At 40.5% G+C, this 15,026-nt stretch overlaps 1 protein-coding gene and 1 non-coding gene across 2 annotated transcripts in view; one reads left to right on the top strand and one right to left on the bottom strand.

The window, feature by feature from the left end:
• Nucleotides 1–15,026, bottom strand: part of POLA1 (DNA polymerase alpha 1, catalytic subunit) — a 304,615-nt gene that overhangs the window by 44,692 nt on the left and 244,897 nt on the right. The window lies entirely within an intron of this gene.
• Nucleotides 14,854–14,995, top strand: LOC123935638. Its single transcript, XR_006816929.1, has one exon. It is a non-coding gene; the product is annotated as a U4 spliceosomal RNA (small nuclear RNA).

Raw genomic sequence — 15,026 nt, 5'->3', positions numbered from 1 at the left:
AGGCAGTCGCTCAACCAACTGAGGCACCCAGGCGCCCAAGTAAAAGATATATTTAATTTTTAAAAAGCCAATGACCTATTTCAAATGTATATATATATTTATAAAAGAAAATCAAAAGGGCGTATTTGTGATACCTATAAGCATGAGGGCACTTGGAACCAATGTGGACGGTTGTCCAACACTGATTATTACTATCTAGCAAGAACGTGTATACAAACACAATTCCTGATTGCCATCCTTACCCTAAGTATGGGGCAACACATTTCACAAAGGTAGCCACTGTCCCACTCCAGGTGTGCACGGCCTGCAACAAACACCACGCTGAGAGAGGAATGAGGCTGGTTACCCCCATCACCTTTTCAAGTTGTGGGGCTTTAAACTCTCCCTAGTTAATACACAATTTTCTAGGCTTCAGCATTTTTCTCAAAGTCTGTATGTGTCATTTCCAGAGGGAAAACATGGGATATTTCCTGGAGCTTGGACACTTGGTAGAGAGAGCCTTCCAAAAGCGGTGGAAATACAAACAATTCAGTGTCACTCACCAAACAGTAGTCAGAGTTTTCTAAGTCATACATTAGATTATGCCACTCCCCTTTTTAAAAGCCTTGAAGAGCTTACCAGTGTGCTGAGAATACTATTCATACCCCTGACCATGGATATAGCCCGTGCCTAACTCTTTAGCTTCATCTCTATTACTCTCTCCTTGCTCTATTCCAGCTGCACCTGCCCCTTGCTGTTGAAAGACGTTCCAGCCCCAGGCCCTTTCACCTCGCCCTTGGTCTAGAATATCCTGCCTGCAGAGGTTCCAATGGCTGGTTTCTTCTTGTCATTCAGGTCTCAGCTCAAATGCTACCTCCTTACAAAGAACTTTGTATCCGTTAAACCACCACCTTTTATATTGTCCCAGTAGGGGTTGTTATTGTCTGAAATTATCTTGTCTCTCTCCTGTAGAATATGCCACGGGATGTCTGGTACATGGTAGGCCATCAGTAAATATTTGTTTTGTTTTGCATCTACACTTACGTTTATCCGTTTAAGTTTTTATTTAAATTCCAGTTAACATACAGTGTAATATTAGTTTCAGGTGTACAATAAAGTGATCCAATGCTTCCATACAGCAGCCGGTGCTTATCACAAGCGCCCTCCTTAGTGCCCGACACCTGTCTCACCCATCCCCTTCCCTACCTCCCCTCTGGTAACCAGCAGTTTGTTCTTTAGAGTTAAAAGTCTGTTTCTTGGTTTGCACCTCCCATCCTGTCCTCTTTTTCTCTTTGCTCATTTGTTTTGTTTCTTACATTACACATAAGAAAATTCACATAAATAGAATCATATGGCATTTGTCTTTCTCTCAATTATTTCTCTTAGCATTATACTCTCTAGCTCCATTTATGTCACTGCAAATGGCAAGATTTCATTCTTTTTATGGCTGAGTAATATTCCGTGTGTGTGTGTATACACACATGTGTAACACACACACACCCCATCTCTCTCTTTTAACCACATCTTTTTTATCCATTCATCTGTCAATGGACACGTGGTCTCTTTCCATGATTTGGCTATTGTAGCTATGCTGCTATAAACATCAGGGTGTATGTATCCCTCTGAATTAAGGTTTTTATGTTCTTGGGTAAATATCTAGTTGTGCAATTACTGGATTATAGGGTAGTTCTTTTTTTAAAACTTTCTGAGGAACCTCCACACTGTTTTCCAGAGTGGCTGCACCAGTTTGTATTCCCACCAACAGTGCAAGAGGGTTCCCTTTTCTCCACATCCTTGCCAACTCCTACTGTTTCTTGGGTTGTTGATTTTAGCCACTCTGACAGTTGTGAGTTTATAGCCCATTGTAATTTCGATCTGCATTTCCCTGATGGATCAGTGAGTATCTGATCAGTGTATCTGATCAGTGAGTATCTTATAACAAACTTATAACTTACAACAAACTTATAACAAAATATAGAACAATAATATATAGTATGAGATGCACCATAGTGAAATAGATATATTTTCAAATAGCTAGGAAATATGCCATAGAGGAAGAGTGGAGTGGGGGGTGGGGTTAAAGTCTTTGGAGTCAGCTGGCCCCTGGTTTCAATTATGGGTCTTAGATTTAGATAACCATCCTAGGAAATAATTTAAGCTGACCTTAGTTTCACATCTGTAAAATGGGGAAAATCACGTCTATAGCAGATCATGGGGCAAGAGTAGCATTACCACATAAGGGGTTGAGTAGTTCAATAATAGAAAATGGCAAATCCCTAACGACAAAAATATGGATGAGTTTGAATCATGAACAGTCATTATATACCCCTGTAAATTAGGAAAAATTACAAATACAAGAGGACAGAGATATAAATGGTACAATTTCTAGTTTCAAACCAAGTGATGGTTGATATCTCTCTTGCTTCTAATAAATGTAATAGATCACATTTCTTTTTTTTTTTTTAAAGATTTTATTTATTTATTTGTCAGAGAGAGAGAGACAGAGAGAGAAAGATCACAAGTAGGCAGAGAGGCAGGCAGAGGCAGAGGGAGAAGCAGGCTCCCTGCCAAGCAAGGAGCCCGATATGGGACTCGATCCCAGGATGCTGGGATCATGACCTGAGCCGAAGGCAGCCGCTTAACCCACTGAGCCACCCAGGCAGCCCATCACATTTCTTTTTTAAGACAAAGACCCCAAGACAGTAAAATGTTAAAAAAAAAAAAAAACAAAAACTGCAGGGATTTACTAATTTACATTCAGTTAAGTGAAAGATGAATATACCAACGGGTGTGTGTTTAGTTAACTGTATTCTCCAGAGATGCTTTAGCAAAATCATGTCATAAGAAAGATATCACATAGCATGGCCTCTATTAGTATATGGAAAAGGTAGCATTTTTACCTTTCACCTTTTCCATTTGGGAAGTAGGGAACTATGGTGGCTTATTTATGGGGCAATAAATGTATTCAATGACACTAACCTTTTAGGATAATGAAAATCTCAAAACAGGTCAAATACTTGAAACGGTTAAGTACTGCATCACGGAGGTACTATGCAACTTGCCTTCTTTGTGCTACTAATTCTGAAGCTAAACAGATTTGGGAATTAGCTGACAAGAGAAGAGCACTAGAAAAAATGTTATGGACTATGAAAGATAAAAGGGCAGTAGCAAGGAGAAGGCTGTTGGATGAAAACTACTAACTGAGGAAAAAAATAAGAGAAAAGAGCAAAAGTAGAGAAAGTGGTTTAAATAAGCAGAGACTGTCCAAACCTATAATATTAGGATGGATCATGTGAAGTTTCTAATTTGGTAAGTCAGAATGGTCAAATGTCAGCAATTTTATATGGTTCAAACCAATACATTTACCAAAGCACTTAGGACTCCTTGTTACTACATAATAAATGATATTCACCAACCCATGCATTTTATATTAAGTGTTATCTCTGAATGGTTTGTATTTGGGAACTTTTCACAGCAGGGTCCGAAATGGTAACCATTAGGTGCCAGACTCCATTATGGGCAAGAAACACTTCGGTATTTAAAGATTCAAACTCCCAAATTACTTTCAAGGGCAGTTAAGTTTTCAGAAGGCATGCTCAGTTTCCAGAGTGAGACTGGTACAGAAATTTTAAGGCAGGAGTTTAGAAGTGCTGAAGTATTTCAAAGTCTGAATAAAGGCAAGATTCAAGAGAACGTAATGAAAAATAAAGACACGAACCTGTTTCATAACAACTAATATTTTAAGATGTTTAAGAATACCATTATGGAGACATAGGAACGTATTTTTTAAAAAATAACAAAGTGAGACTATCAAGGCATGTAAGTAAATCTGTCACTGCAGTGGCAATGGACTGGTGAAGTGGGGCAGGAAAACGAAAAGGGGAAAAATTCAGGTAAACACTTTGGTATTTAAAAACAAATGGTGCTGGGGCGCCTGGGTGGCTCAGTGGGTTAAGCCGCTGCCTTCGGCTCAGGTCATGGTCTCAGGGCCCTGGGATCGAGCCCCACATCGGGCTCTCTGCTCCGCGGGGAGCCTGCTTCCCCCTCTCTCTCTGCCTTCTGCTCTACTTGTGATCTCTCTCTCTCTCTCTCGTGTCAAATAAGTAAATAAAAATAGTAAAAAAAAAAAGAAGCTTAAAAAAACAAATGGTGCATCTGGATGGCTAATATGAGTTACAGCATGTGGTATTCTAAAAAGGAGTGCTGCAGAACTGCCTGTATGCTAGAAAGTGATTAGCCAAGCTTGTGCTGGTAGTCTTCATAACAAAATACTCTTGTCTGCATTGATGGGGGCAGAAGGATGTTTAAAGAAGTAAATATGGTGATCAAATTGTTACTGGGCAAGACCTTAAACCTATTCCTAACCAAGAGAAAGTCTTCCATTAATTAAACTTTTTCAGCATAAGGTAGTATGGAAGGGAACAGCCAAACTGAATGGTTTAATTAGCCACAGGGCAAAGCAGGAGTTGATATTTGCATCTCAACGCTGTCTCTGGTAATAGGCTGATCAAAATGGAGATGAAGCCCACTGTCAAACCATATTTCACCAGTTCTAACATGGAACCCCTCCCTCATGTTTTAAGGTCTCTGAAACCAGGATGTGTCTTAAATCATTTCCATTTGAAATTTAATGATATATGTTAACTGACAGAGAGGTTAGCTAACAGCCACCTTTCTAAAAGTCACTCTGGTCCAACTGAGACCAGCTAAGCATCAGAGAATGTCCAGTTTCCTCCATGATTCCGTAACAATCACTTGTATCCTAGACCATAAGAAAAGATCGGTAAAGGAAACTGCCCTGGTCACCTTCTTTGATATCTAAATTCAACTTGAATTATGCTCTTTATCTGTTAGGAATCTTGAGATTCTTTATGTAAGAACTAGTGGGTCCTTCCCCCTAACTTTGTTACAAAACAAAACAAAACAAAACAAAAAAACCCCAAACCCCAACCACAACTGTGTACAATCAAAACCTTTAGGGGCGACTGGGTGACTCAGTGGGTTAAGCCTCTGCCTTAGGCTCAGGTCATGATCTCAGGGTCCTGGGATCAAGCCCCACATCGGGCTCTCTGCTCAGCAAGGAGTTTGCTTCCCCTCTCTCTCTGCCTGCCTGTCTGCCTACTTGTGATCTCTCTCTCTGTGTCAAATAAATAAATAAAATCTTTAAAAAAAAACCCTTATGGAGGAAAATCTATGCAAATATAGAAAATATTAAATATTATCTTGAACTCCTCATGGAATGGATGCTTGCCACTGGGAAGTAACTGAAGAAAACCTTACAGAAACCTCTCTCTCTCTTTGAAGATTTATTTTAGAGCAAGAGAGAGTGAGAAAGAGCAGGGAGGAAGAGAGAAACTTTAGCAGACTCTGCATTAAGCGTGGAGCTGATGTGGGACTCAATCCCATGATCCTGAAATCAGACTCAAGAGTCGGAGGCTCAAATGACTGCCCCCCCAGGGGCCCCTTACAGAAGTCTTTTTTTTTTCTTTTTTTCTTTTTTTAAAGGATTTACTTAATCAGTTGAGAGAGAGAGAGAGACAGAGACAGAAAGTGAGAGTGGAGGGAGGGGCAGAGGAAAAGAATCTGGCCAACTCCCTGCTGAGTGGTGAGCCCAAAGCAGGGCTCAATCTCACCACCCACGAGATCATGACCTGATCTCCAAGAGTCCAATGCTTAACCGACGGAGCCACTCAGGTGCCCCTTCTTGATGAATTTTATTAAACAGAATAAGACTGATGAATACATAGACAATACGATGAAGAAAAGAAGACCTCCAAGGCCCTGCACTGCCCAATAAAATAGTCACCAATCACATATGGTTATTTCAATGTAATCAAAATTAAATAACATTTTAGAAATTCAGTCGCTCAGTTCCAACCCACGTTCAAGTACTCGGCAGCCGCATGTGGTTGGAGGCTACCACATGGGACATCAGATATACAGAACATCTCTGCCACTGCACACACTTCTAGTGGACAGTGTTACTCTAGGCTAACATCTGAAGCTGATATATACCTCAGCTGCAGCACTTAACAGCTGTGATTTTGGACAAATTAATGAGCCTCATGAATACCCAATTTTCTCCTTGGAGAAATGAGTATGCAACTGTTATCTTATTCCCCAGGATGCGATGAGGATCAGGGTGCTACAAAAAGGTTAGCACTAGTAAGTTCTATATTTTTAAATGACATTGTACTATTAAAGTTACTCTCATCTTTTTTTTTTTTTAAGGAGGCTCCAAGCCCGGTGTGGAGCCCAACATGGGGCCTAATCCAGGACCCCAAGATCAAGACCCAAGCAGAAACCAAGAGTCAGAACCCTAACCAACTGAGGTGCCCCCAAGGTTATGCTCATCTTTTTGCATTTTCAATGTTGGATATTTTTTTACTGTTTAAATCTCAAGTTCACAGTTTCTTTCCTTTTTTGTTAAAAAAAAAAGGGAAAAAATGCCTCCAGATATTTTTAGCAAACCAGTGCCTACAGTAGCAACACAGTAAGCACAGAGTAAGGTGGGCTGTGGTTAGGCTGTGGCAAACGGAGAGCTCATGTTCTGTCTGAATAACTGCTACTCAGCTCCAGCCACTGTTGCCATTCAGGAACACTGATTCAGAGAGGTAACTACAAATTTTTGAAAGAAAGCCAGAAACTGGGTCCCCTGGGTGGCTCAGTTGGTTGAGCATCTGACTCTTGATTTCAGCTCGGTTCATGATCTCAGGGTTGTGAGATCAAACCCCACATTGGACTCTACACTCAGCGTGGAATCTGCTTGAGGATTCTCGCTCCCTCTCTCTTTGCCTCTCCCCAGACTCATGTACTCTCTTTTTCTCTCTAAATCTTTTTTAAAAAGGTTAGAAATTTGACTTTTTATACAAAATATCCAGTTTTAAAAATTCTAGCAACTAATTAAAAATGTTCAGGCAAATTAAACACATTTAGAGGTTATATGTGGCCCATGGCTAGCTCCACTACGTGATCCCTGGTTTCTAAGATCCCATGGCAGCTGTATTTCCTTCTCCTTGGTCCCATGTCTTAGGACACTCTTACAAATAAATGCACATAATTTACTCTTTATTGCCTCTCATGGTAAAATGGAAATGAAATTCACAGTGTTATTTATTTTATATAAATTACCACTCCCTAGTACCAAAGTTATTGTAAGGTTACTAAACTACAACAGTTAATAAAACACACACATCAGGGCCCCTGGGTAGCTCAGTCAGTTAAGCAACTGCCTACAGTTCAGGTCATGATCCCAGAGTCTTGGGATCCAGCCCCGCATCGGGCTCCCTGCACAGCGGGGGAGCCTGCTTCTCCCTCTCCCTCTACTTGTTGCTCCCCCTGCTTGTGCTCTCTCTGTGTCAAATAAATAAATAAAATCTAAAAAAAACCCCACAAAACCCCAAAAAACCCATGGACTTTAAATACTTTAAGGGGCACCTGGGTGGCTCAATCAGTGAAGCATCTGCCTTCGGCTCAGGTCATTATTCTAGGGTCCTTGGATGGAGCCCCAGATTGGGCTCTCTGCTCAGCAGGAAGCCTGCTTCTATGTCTGCCCCTCCCGCTGCTCATGCACACTTGTGCCCGCTCTCGCAAATAGATAGATAAATAAATAAAATCTTTAAAAAAAAAGATAACAAATGAACCACATTTAGAAAATAATTAGTTTATGTCCTCTTAAACCAAATGCCCAGAAAAGGAGAAAGATACTATTATTCTTACAAGATTTTATACCCAGATTTTACTGTAGTTAAAGAAATTATTTTTCTTTTTTTCATTGCTACTTCACTGGAAAAATACTGGATGTCTGGGCGAGAACTATATTACTTTATATAAAAGCCACTGGTCTCTGATTATTTAAAAAAAAATCCCAATTTTTTGGAAAGCTTAAATCCAGAAAGCAAAGCAAATCTTTTCATTCTCCTAGTAATTTAAAGGCTGTACACTCAAGAGCCCATTAAATTTGGAAGTTTCTGTATGAATATGGAAACATACACAACTTTTTATTCCAAGCATACTTAACTATATTTTTATGATATACCCGTCTGAAATAACCAGCAGTTGTAGCCTTTTTATTCAGTTGATAATTGAAATATTGTCTCTAATAAAAGTATGTGGTTTATCACGCTTATTTATCACCAACTTGGTATACTTCATAATCGCATTACAACCCCACCGAGTACTGAATACCACTTACAGTTCAAACTATTCAAGATAAGCACTGTTACTTTCAAGAGGAGATTGGCAGTAATTAAAGGTCTTATTTAGTAGTTGTTGGTAACCATGTTTTTAAGGAGGTTTAAAAAACAATAGAAAGCCGTATAGATACATTTAATTTGATAATTGTATTTTTATTAATGATATCTATTTTGGACGTATATTCTAACTGGGGTTAAAAAAAGATGTGCTAAACTATCACCAACGCAATGAGACGGAACGACGTGGAATGTTTTGCGATTCATCAGTGAGAATGGAAATTTCTGTGAACTACATGGCGTAAGACAAAATCATATCAGAACACTAATAATGATGATAAAAACAATAGTACTTTGCACTTAGAGTCCTGCTTTCAGAGGAATTTCAGAGTGCTTTTTAAACACATACTATTTTTCCTTTTTTGAACAAATAAGACAACTAAATCAAAGAGTAATAATGGTGTTTGCCCATGCCACAAAGCGAGTCACGGGCAAACCAGGAACAGATTTTCTAACTTGTTCAGTCTCCTGCAATGACAGTGTGCAAGGATTACTCCGTTAGAGTGTGTCTCTCAGGTTACACCCAAGACATAGTTACCACATGGGCCTCCGACTTTTCTCCCCGGCCCTGGCCCGTTACTCAGAGTCGTGTTTACAAGCTGACCCCGCCGTCAGTATGTGTGCCTGCATGTTGCTCAACTGACCGGCTCCTGGGGAGACAAGGGAAGAGCAGCGCACAAGCCTCTCAGCAGCCGCTCACCTCCTGGCCTTCAGACACCTATCTGGAGATGGCCTCTGGGCATTCTGAGATGTCATAAAGACTCGTAAACCAAGCAACCCATTTGAAGTGCCGGGAGAAATTCAAAAGACAACAAGGTCATTAAAGAGCTAAAACTCTACATCACTAGAAAACCTGCGGGCAAAATGGCCAACTGCTGTGGACTGTATATACTTTCTGGAGGGCAATGGGTAGGTCTGGACAGGGTAAACTCGCAGATTTTTTTTCGTTAACCCCACTAATACAGTAGGGTACCAGTGTGATTTATATAACCTAATGGTTTGAACAAATAAATTTTCAGGGGGGCATTTATGAAATGTCCTGGTGGTACATCCTATCATGGCCAAACTCTATTACGAATTATCAGAAAGGAGGTAAATTAAGGTGGGAAATTAAGTCTGTGTTGTGAGGGCATGGGTTAAATGTTGGATGAATGTATGGACATACATGGACAGAAAACATTTTGTCATGTGGTTGGAGGGTGTGATGGGAAATAAAACAGCAGAGAAAACAGGATGGACTCAGAAGAGTATTCTATAAATATCATTCTATAAAAAAACAAACTATGTTTCTACTATGAAGTATCCTAGAAGACATTAATTTCACATACCATTTGTTCGACCCCTATCATGTGCGAGGTGCCATCAGACATACGGTAACACGGCGAGCCTGGTGCGGTCCTCAAAGATATAATGCATGAGGGGCAGTGCTTAAGAGCTGCAGGAGTTCAGAGGCCAGAGAGCTCACTTCTAGCTGGGAGGTATTAAAGGGTGAACAGAATACCAACAAGAGGAGACTGGGTTGAGGTGGGCCATGCAGGCACGGGGAACCCAGGTGCTGGCAGGGGTAGCCAAGGATGGATGCGAGGCCTGCCTGGGGACCGATGAGGGGGTCTAATCTGCGGGACCACGGAGGTGCTGTCTCAATCCTTCTAGGCAAAAGGGAGTGATCTGAAAGCCAACAGTGACTCTTTTCTAGCTCTAAGACCCCAACACCGGGAAATGGAGTGAGCCAAGCTACCTCTTCTACCTGGATATCCAAGGTAAGCCCAACCTATGACCATGGCACTCAGAGGTGTCTTTCTAATACCTCCAGGATACCATCCTGTCCCAGATCTTTTGGGGACAGGCAGCAATATGATACTGCAGGCTAATCTACCAGGATCCACCTGGCTGGGCCCAGATATAAGGAGAAAATGACAAGGGGTAGCAAAGTCCCCAAAATCCAATTGTGGAAATGCTTAAATACCAGTGCTGGGTTAGCCTCTAACTCAGTACCTTCCCTGTTACCCATCCAGTCTTCTGGAGGATTCCCCAGCCTCCATGGCAGCCCATTCCTACTTTTATGATGTAAGTTAATGGGGAAAATAACATGTTCTTTATAACCAATTTTGTTGAAATGCATTTATTTCATCTTCCATTTGCTCATTACCAGAAAACAGTTTCTTCTTACTTATTTTTCCCTAGCCCATTTTTTTCCTTCACTTTATTCTCAAATGCTGTATTAGTTCATACAGTCCCATAAATGATTCCTTTATCTAGGAAATAATTCATGTGTTTGACTTCATTTTCCCTTCCACTGTCTATTTAAATTGTTATCTAGATGCCACCCAATCTCCCTTTCTATATCAAAGTCAAACAATGCATATTTGACAAGAAGCAATATTAAAGTTTGAAGAGTTTCACTAACTCCAAGATTCTCAACATTGTGGGTGTGCATCGAAGTCACTGTGGAGTTTTCTAAAATGCACTGCTGCTGGGGTCCCACTCCAGACCTACTGAATCCCGATATCTGACAGTGGCATCTGGGCGTGTGTTATTTTTAGAAGTGTTAAAAAAAAAGCCACCCCCAAACCATCCTGGTTGTTAAGAAGAAATCTGCTAAAAGGTACATAATTTGGGAACTTGGTTTGGCTGCCTTCTAGGACACAAAGAGAACTATTTTTTACCCTCCCTAGAAAGGAGCCAGTGGTTGGTGCAGACTGTTTAATATTAATGGAACACATACCAAAGGGACATATCTCAACAAAATGGAAACTATTTACAGATTATTTGTGTTTCAATCTCTTCCATTAGCACTAACAATGAGAATTAAATTCACCTTTTCTAATATACCTCACGTAAGGAAACTAAAAAAGGAGTTACCAAGATCAATTTTAAGTTCTTTGAGACCAAGGACCATGCCTGTTTCATACTGTAACCGTTTAGTATGAAGAGTGGATCACTTAAAACACGTCTGGTGTGCTAGATGCTGGCGATACAAGTATGAACAAAGCACGGGCAATGAGAGGCTACAGAAACCCACACAGCAACTGTAATACTAAGTACCGTAACAGCGGTCTGGATTAATGTTATTCTTGGAAGTAATAAAACCAGCTAGTGTTTGTTGCATATTTACTGTGTGCCAGGCACTGTTCTAGGCATTTTATGTATCACCGTGTTTAGATATTATCCTGTTTAATTTAGAGTCCTACGAGGCAAGTGTCACTCTCAGGCAAGCTGTACAGATGAGGCAGTAGAGGGGTTCGTCACATACCCCAAGCTTACTTACTTAACAAGAGGTGGAAAGCCAACACTTGAACTGGCTATTCTGGCTCCTGAGCACAAGCTTTTAACTACTACCCTATACTGCCTTTCGGGAGTCCCAGTCAGTGCCCTTGGTGCTCGACAGATGCTAGCAAGAAGGGAGGATGAAAGGCAAGGAGGAAAGAAAGAAACAACAAATATTTACAGAGTGCTCCTACCATGCATCTGATGCCCCTTCTTCCTAAGACTCCTGAACATTATAGGCTAAAACCTATGAGTGTTTGCATGATTCTTTAAGCTTAGGCAAAAGACTAACATTATCTCCCTTGCCTTTCAGTAATAGGATCAGAAGTTAGGTTTTCACAGCTAACCCTTAAACTGATCCCTTCACTTTTCTGTTCCTCTAGTTCCTATGAGCTCACATCATTTGGGAATCCAAACCGAAAATGACATTCTCAGGACACTGCTTTCCTTCCAAGATTTCCCACATGCCTCCGCATGTTACAGTGACACTCTGCTGCAATGAGAAAGGTATTTCCTTCGAATTAGGTGAAAAGAGAAGCAAATCTAAAAAAAATAAAAAATAAAAAATTCCAGGTTGAGAGAAGTAAAAAGTTTCCTAATTCAGGGCTAAGAGCTCCTCCCAACAGCTTGTTTTGTTCCCAAAGATCAGCACACAAAAGTCTCACAGAGCTGGAGGGAAAAGATTTGGATGCTGAGTTGGAGGGTGGGTATGGGGGTCTGTGTGATTAACATCATTCCTTTGGGAGCAGCAGAAAAATACCAAAACCTCTATAAAAGAGATGAGCAAGTCGGCTGTGAAAGGAATGACCCCTTACATATAGGGAAAGCAATTTGCATCTACAGATCTCATTGGTATAAACGACCTCCTTCAAAGAGTGAAAACCTCAATGGAAAGCCACTATATACCCATGAAAGGACTTGCCGGCTATTTGTTGAGCTGTATACAGACTAACAAACAGGAGTGGTTAACCTGGCGCACCATGCACTATAGAGATATTTTTTTTTAAGTAGGCTTAGTCAGCTAATCTTGTTGAGATTTCTCTCATACTACTGATTTCTTATTCTCAAAATAAATTAAGAGGCTTCATTCAAAATTCCCTGTGGTCTACCAGCTTGAGTTTGTTGGGTGTCTTTGATTGTCTCTTGTCTTCAGATTCCCTGCCTTGTCTCTTTAGATTTTGCTGTGCCCTTTGGTATTTCCCGTTAGTCCATGTCTGGAATAGCTAATTACATGGTAGCATAATTCCCACCCGTATAAGGAATAGCAGAACCTTGCTAATTCACACCAATGACTGAAAGACTCCTGTGTAAGTTACTGAATTATGCAAATGAGCAATAAGTGAAGAAAGATGATTCAAAATTGTATTTCATTCATTTATTTTGACAAGTGTAGTTTAGTCTTAATTATTTTGAAAATTTCTTTGTAGCATACTAATAAATTTACTGTGGCACATTTGTTAAATGTGATAAAGACTTCACTAAGAGAGACCAAAGTATGCTCTGCTGAATAATTTCCTGAACACAGGCTCAGGTGCAGACCCACTCTTTTATCTTAGATTTTACTGACTTATTAGCATCTATAATATTTTTGGTAAGACAATCTGTAATTCACCAATACAACTGGAATTATTTCTACAGCAAACATGTACTTTACGAACAGGTCCTGCGTATGTCTAAACACTCACCATGACGATTGTTTAAAAAAAAAAAAAAAAGGAAAGAAAGAAAGAACCATGCTTCGAAGTAAAACATTTTTACATTCTGCTGTCCTAGTGTTAACAGGACTTTAGTTGCCTCTTCTAAATAAAACTAGTTCAGTTTGTCATTCATCTTTTAATTCCTATTTCTGTTTTGTTTTGTCTTGCCATACTTCTTTCTTTCAAAGTTAAAGATGTCTGTTTTAAGCTAAGTGGATATATCACAGTATGTAACATTTTCATGTCAAAATACTTACATGATTATATTCTGAGTTAAATTATTTAAGATAGGAAAACATTTTGATACACTTCTGACAGATGTATCCTACAGGATGGAGTCAACCTCTTTCAAAGCACCACCACCGGTTACGGTGGGGAGTGAAGAGACAAGAGCCTCCCAGCTTCTGGTGTTGGGTTTAAAGCTTCACATAAACCAGCCTCTTAATAAGCGCTTTTTGACCAAATCTCCAATTCAGATATGTTTTAAAATCATCATGCATTTGTCAAATGATGTTCTTTAATTTGTAAAAGTCGGATAAGCAATAGAGCACTTAAAGAATAGCAAGCAAGAAAGAATTAGCCTCAGACTACATGCCTGCAACTGTGCGTGTTCACAGTCTCACCCACTTTTCGAGGCTGAGCTCAGGTTCTATCTCCATGGGGAACTGGCCGGAGCCATTCCCGTCTAGTAGTCATTTTACGTCAGGCTGAACTTTCTCTACTAGATGAAGAAAAGGGCAGCTGCAAGAACGCTGGGCTCTCACACTCCCCAGCTTTGCTACCTCAGGCAGGTCATTTCATCAATTTGAGGTTGTTTTTCCATTGGGAAAATGTCAACAACCATAGTATCTAATGGGAAAAGTAAAAAATAAGGGATGTGAGTGTTCTCCAGAACAAGCTCAGCTCTATAAAAAGTAGCTGTTTAGAGGGTGAATACATGAATAAGAAAAGGATCCCAAGTATTATTATGTCTAAAGCAGGACCCAGGTCTTGCTTACACTGTGCCCTTTACAGATCATGCAAGGCAGAGGCACAGCGTAGCAACACTCACTGAATGAATCTTGGGGGTGGGGTGTGAAGAAGAGAGAGACAGAGAAAACCAGACTTACACACAGACCTGGTTTTATGATCCTATTCGTGAGTCTGATTTTACAATAATTTCTTAAAACAACCAAAGCACATGAGTGTGTAAAATTAGCCAGCAAACTTATCTTTTTGTGAGCGCAGCTGGTTAAAGACTTAAGCTCTAAGGGATGGTGCTAAGGCTAGCAGGGCTCACAGACCAAGGGGAAAAAGGTTTCCCAGGGCCTCCACATGGGCAGAATGCAATCAAAGTTAATTCAGCTGAGCTCTGTGGCAGGCTACTAATTCCATCTAGTCACTGTCTTAGCGACCACCAGGTAAGAGAATGCTGATGGGTGTGAATAAATTCACATACCATCTATAGGAAGAAGTCCTCTAGGAATGAGTCCAATTGATGATGGGTTTTCCCTGCATATGAGGGGGAGCACCTATTATATGGACACAGTAGAACAGCCCAAAATTATACATAAGCACTGACTAATTACGTGCAAATAAATACCAGATGTTGGTCTGGGGCTACTGGGTAACTGAAGCCATCACAATGACACAATTAAATTTCAAAAGTTAAGGTTGCAGGCTTTGTGCAGTGGCAATATTGTAGCCAATGAGGTTTATCTGAGGTGCAATTATTGCTAATTTAAAAGTCAGGGTTGGGGGCGCCTGGGTGGCTCAGTGGGTTAAGCCTCTGCCTTCGGCTCAGGTCATGATCTCAGGGTCCTGGGATCGAGTCCCACGTCCGGCTCTCTGC

Source organism: Meles meles, chromosome X (assembly GCF_922984935.1).
Source record: "Meles meles chromosome X, mMelMel3.1 paternal haplotype, whole genome shotgun sequence".
Taxonomy (NCBI): Eukaryota; Metazoa; Chordata; class Mammalia; order Carnivora; family Mustelidae; genus Meles; species Meles meles.
The sequence above is the reverse complement of the archived record's forward strand: the minus strand, read 5'-3'. Positions and strand labels throughout refer to the sequence as shown.